Source organism: Pseudoliparis swirei, chromosome 22, assembly GCF_029220125.1.
Source record: "Pseudoliparis swirei isolate HS2019 ecotype Mariana Trench chromosome 22, NWPU_hadal_v1, whole genome shotgun sequence".
Taxonomy (NCBI): domain Eukaryota; kingdom Metazoa; phylum Chordata; class Actinopteri; order Perciformes; family Liparidae; genus Pseudoliparis; species Pseudoliparis swirei.
The window spans coordinates 17047033-17052536 of NC_079409.1; the positions used below are offsets into that span (position 1 = coordinate 17047033).

Here is a 5504-nt window from a genome sequence, read left to right on the forward strand (position 1 = left end):
TTCTTCCTCCGATACGTCTGATTCTGGTGTAGAACTGGGCACATACTCATCCTCACTTATTTCACTGCTTGTCATTGATCTATTTTCAGAGATCCCGAGCATTTTATTTGTAAGCTAGCAAAGAAAAAGTGAGCTGGGACTCAATTAGTAAGTTTTTAAAGAATATTTCCCACTTAAATTTTCCAATTACGCCTTTCCCATCAACAATAATATAATTTGTAATTTTGGCATCACAAATTATTTCAAAATACACACTGGTTTGTCTGCAAACTTACAAAGATGCTCTCAGTTCTCTTCAGTGGAGGAACATCTGGGTCTGAAGGGCACTGGACTGTTTCCTGAAAGAGTTACCAAAAACACTCAAATACAATTTCCAAATACAGAATAATCAATTTTATAAATACAATAACAACTATTAATAAAAATTGAGCTTTCGCTGTTACAAAGAAAAATATACTATAAGTAAGAAATGGAGAACCAGCTGTGTAACAACCAAAAAATCTAATATACAGTGGGTAATAAAAATATTCAGACCCTCTTCAATTTTTCACTTTCTTATGTTGAAGCCTTGTGTCAAAGTAAAAAATCTCGACTTAGTACATCACGAGGACAGCCCAAACCCAGAATTTTAGAATTTATTGTAAGTTAATTAAGAAAATCTGAAATATCACATGGACATACATATTCAGACCCTTTACTGTCACACATGTAGATCATTCAGGTGCCGTTCATTTAGTTTGAAAAAATTGAAGATGGTCTGAATAGCTTGTCGTACCATATTGCCCCACTAGAGAGCTACGCTCACTAAATGCGGGACTACTTGTAGTTCCTAGAGTCTTAAAAAGTAGAATGGGAGCCAGAGCCTTTAGTTATCAAGCTCCTCTTTTATGGAACCAGCTTCCAATTTCAGTCCGGGAGGCAGACACAGTCACCTCGTTTAAGAGTAGACTTAAGACCTTCCTCTTTGACAGAGCTTATAGTTAGGGCTGAATCAGGTTTGCCCTGGTCCAGCCCCTTGATATGCTGCTATAGGCTTATAGCTGCCGGGGGACGTTTTAGGATGCACTGAGTACCTATCTCCTCTTTTTCTCTCCTTAAGGATGAATTTTCATCTCTCAATCACACGTTACTAACTCTGCTTTCTCCCCGGAAGTCCTTTTGACTTTACGTCTCATGGGGTCATCGGACCCTATGAGACGGCATAGATCCTATCTGCCTGATGGATCGTCTGGGTCGTGGAATTCCTGCTCATGACTACGCCACTGTCCTGTTGAGACTCCGCCCACTCCTCCTCCCCACCGCCATCTGCCTGATGGATCGTGGAGGTCTCCATCGTGGAATATGCCTACTATGAACTATTCATACACTCTGTCATATTCATTGAATGTATTTTAACTCTAAATCTGTCCTTCTGTACACATTACATCTATTGCATCTGTCCATCCTAGGAGAGGGATCCTCCTCTGTTGCTCTCCTCCAGGTTTCTTCCCTTTTTTTCCCCCTGAAGGGTTATTTGGGAGTTTTTCCTGGTCCGATGTGAGGTTTTGGGGCAGGGATGTCTATGTGTACAGATTGTAAAGCACTCCGAGACAAATTTGTAATTTGTGAAATTGGGCTATACAAATAAACTGAATTGAATTGAATTGAATACTCATTACTTTCATTGTTTTTGTCAAAAAATCCTAACTATCCCTTTAATTTTTTTAAAATAACTTCAAACACATAAATGCTCTATCCCTTTCTATCAGCTGGCTCTTTTCTCTTCAACACTGTTCATTTCTCAAGTTTAAACATTAAAGAACCAATGTAATTGTCATTCAATGGTGACAATATGTCACTGAATTTCTGATCAATATCAAATGAATTTGACCAATAAAATGTTTATTTGTCCACCCGGGTGCGCTACCACATTTTTAAAACTTGCTAGCTCCAGCAGTACAACCTAAAAAAGTAAGCGTACAGCCCTGATTAGTGTTCACCGCCAAATACATTTTATTTCTCTTTCATTTAACCCTCCTGTTATGTTGCGGGTCAAATTGACCATTTGTTTCTTTGTAAATGTGGGACAGACTTTCTTGCTCCCTCCAACCATATGTTTCAACACACTGACACACATCCCAACAGGCACACACATACACCCCTGTTCAAAGCTGCATGCATAAAGTGCTACACATTTCAGACTTCAAACAAAAGAACCAGGTGGTTGTTATGGGAACCATCCTCATGTGTGCCCATCACCCTACATGAAGCACGTGCACAGACATTTTGGGGGGCAGGTGCTCAAACCAAAAAAAAGGGCACCCAATGCCAAAAAAAAATTCTGACAGAGTTGAAGCATAAGCATCAATACACTGATGAAGCTGTCCTCGACCTGCGTTTCCTCTGGGCAGCATCAGACCGCTAGCTTACATTTTCTTTATGAATAAAGATGAATTATTATACAGCAACAATAGTACAAGCGTTCTGATTGGCTCATGGGTCGTCATGCCAGCCACGTATCGCCCTCCTCCTGGTCTGATACGGATCTGTATCGCCCTCTTACGTCATTTTCAAAATGAGCGATATTGATAGACATCAACAGCCAAGAGCAGTGGTCCTCAAACTAAGGCCCACGGGCCGGATACGGCCCGCCTCCACATTTGGCCCGGCCCTCTGAACAAGAGAGGCCTTATGATTTTTTTTTCAGTCTGGCCACGAAAATCCTAGACTAGCCCGTTAAATAGAATGGAATAAGAATTCTCCCTCTCTTCTCTCTTTCCCTCAGTTCGCGCTGAGTCGGAGTGACAGGGTGTGTGTGCGAGAGCTGCGGAGCGTTGTGTGTGTGTGTCTCTTTCTTTTCGGTTCTTTCATAGTTGTATTTAGTTTGTGGTGTATTAGTTGGGTTTCACAGTAGTTTAATTTGTTTGGTGGTTATTTGGGTTCTTTTCTCTGGGTGTCTTCCCGCTGCCGGTGCCTCAACGGGCGCGGTGCATGGCGGAAATGTTTGGTCCGATTCCGCCCCCCCTGCTCACGAGAGGACACGGCATGAAGATCGCCGGTGACTCCTCGTGCAGCGTGGAGGAATTGGCTCGAGCAGTCGGGAAGAAGGTCGGGTTCGGCAGCGTGAAGTCCGCTGCCAAGATGAACGTCTCGGTCATGATCTTCCTGGATCAGGTGGGGAAGGTGAGCCGAGTGGTGGAGGAGGGTCTCGCGGTGGGAGATTTGTTTGTGCAGGTGTTTCCCGCTGGATCAGCCGTCCACCAGAGTCCTCGTTTCAAACATCCCTCCGTTCATCACCGATGAGTTCCTCAGCAGAGAGCTCTCCCGGCACGGGAAACTGGTCTCCCCGATCAGAGAGATCGGGGTTCAATGAGAGCTTGATGAAGCACATCATGAGTTACCGTAGATCTGTCTATATGATACTCAACGACCGGAGCTAAACCTGCGCTTCAGCGTCCGAGTAGATGATTTTAATTACAATATCTACGCGTCATCATCGGCGATGAAGTGCTTTCATTGCGGGGAGGGATCACTTCCCTGACCTCGTGGCCTTTGTACAGTCTTGCCATTTCCACATGAAGAAAAAAAAATTAGACAAACAAGAGGTTTTTAGGATTGAAAAGTTTTTACCCAAAGTAAGAGTGCATCCAGCAGGGGGAGGTGGAGAGCTCCAATGTGTGTTTTAATTGATTTGTTGGTTTTAAGTTTTATTTGTTTTTTAAACTCTTTTCTTTTAATGAACACATTCAGAGTGAGTTTTAAACGTAAATGGAGCGAGGGACAGTAAGAAGAGAACATCAATTTATGAATTGAACAAAATGAAGGCCAACGATCTCTTCTTAACAAGAGATGCACAGCGACAGCACCAATGAGGCGGACTGGAGGAGGGGGGGGGGGAAGTCCTCCTGAGCCACAACACCAACCTCAGCGGAGGAGTGGGCTTCCTCTTGTCCAGGGCCTTCAGCCCGCGGTCACTGGAGGTCAAACACATCGTCGAGGGGAGGCTGTTGGTTGAGAATGCACGGTTCAACATTTGTAATCTTGTTTTTATAAATGTATATACTCCAACAACCGGGGCAGAGAGGATGCTGTTTTTATCCAAAGTTAATTATGTTTTAAATGACTGCCGCTGAGGATTTTTTATTCTTGGGGGGGGGGGGGGGATTTTAACTGCACAGAGGATGATTTTAAAGAAAGAATTCACAGAGCCACGTCCAGCTTCACAGCAGGTTCTGAGGAGGCTGGTCCATTCTCATGGCCTGGTGGATGTGTGGAGAAGGATGCATCCGGACTGCCGACAGTACACATGGTCCCACGTTAGGGAGGGAAGGATCTCCTCAGCCAGGATCGTATTTATGTTTTTAAGCACCATTTAAATATTTTTAAAATGTGCAGCATTGTTCCGGCTGGTTTTACTGATCACTCTTTGGTTTTATGTCATGTTTTTATTCGGAACTTTTTACCTAGGAGCGCATATTGGCATTTTAATTCAGTTTTAACTTTCGATAGGAATTTTAGAGAGGTGTTTTATCTTTGGAGCATTTTTAGGCTGAGGAAGAGTGATTTTAATAATCTTAGGCAGTGGTGGGACCGTGGTAAGATAGAAATTAGGCTTCTTTGTCAGCAGCACACTAGAGACGTCACCAGATCTATGAAGGACCTGGAGACTGAGATAGTGGACCTAGAAAGTTTGAGCGAGTCCACAGGAGAGCGAGGACATATTGAAGTCCTCAAAAGTAAAAAGGCGGCTCTCGCCGACCTGTTTGAAGTTAAAGTACAGGGCGCACTGGTCAGGTCCCGATTCCAGACCATCGCGGAGATGGACACTCCCTCTAGCTTCTTCTTCGGCCTGGAGAGGAGGAGTGGGCAGGGGCGAGTGATCCACTCACTGCTGACGGACGCAGGGCAGCCGGTTGTGGAGCCAAGCCAGATCCGGAAGCGAGCGGTGGGGTTTTACTCCTCCCTGTATGCGAGTGAGTATAGGGAGGAGGAAGAGTCGACGGAGGGGCTCTGTGGGGAGCTACCTCAGGTCTCCGAGGAGACTAATGAGGAGCTCGACAGACCCATAACCCCCCAAGAGCTGAAAGCTGCCCTGCTGGGAATGCAGGGAGGGCGCCCCCCGGTATCGACGGCCTCCCCGCTGAATTTTACAAAAAATACTGGGATGTCCTCGGAGGGGACATCCTAGAAGTCTTCAACGAGAGTCTGGCCTCTGGTTCCATGCCAATGTCATGCCGGAGGGCAGTGCTAATCCTGCTGCCAAAAAAAGGAAACCCGCAGGACATCGGTAACTGGCGCCCTGTGTCTCTGCTGTGTGTGGATTACAAGCTTCTGTCCAGGGTCCTCGCCTCCAGGCTGAGGGGAGCTATGGAGCAGGTCCTCCATCGGGACCAGACCTACTGTGTGCCCGGCAGGTCCATGGTGGACATCGTCCACCTCATTCGGGACGTTTGAGGTCTCCAGCTCGTTGGGTATGGACACTGGTCTGATTTCTCTAGATCAGGAAAAGGCTTTTGACCGCGTTG

The 5504-nt window shown here is 45.5% G+C and overlaps 1 long non-coding RNA gene across 1 annotated transcript; it reads left to right on the forward strand.

Annotated features, from left to right (window-relative positions):
* The first annotated feature begins 771 nt into the window (after nucleotides 1-771).
* LOC130212576 (uncharacterized) lies at nucleotides 772-1639 on the forward strand. Its single transcript, XR_008835380.1, has 2 exons — nucleotides 772-1386; nucleotides 1508-1639. It is a non-coding gene; the product is annotated as an uncharacterized LOC130212576 (long non-coding RNA).
* Nucleotides 1640-5504: the final 3865 nt, after the last annotated feature.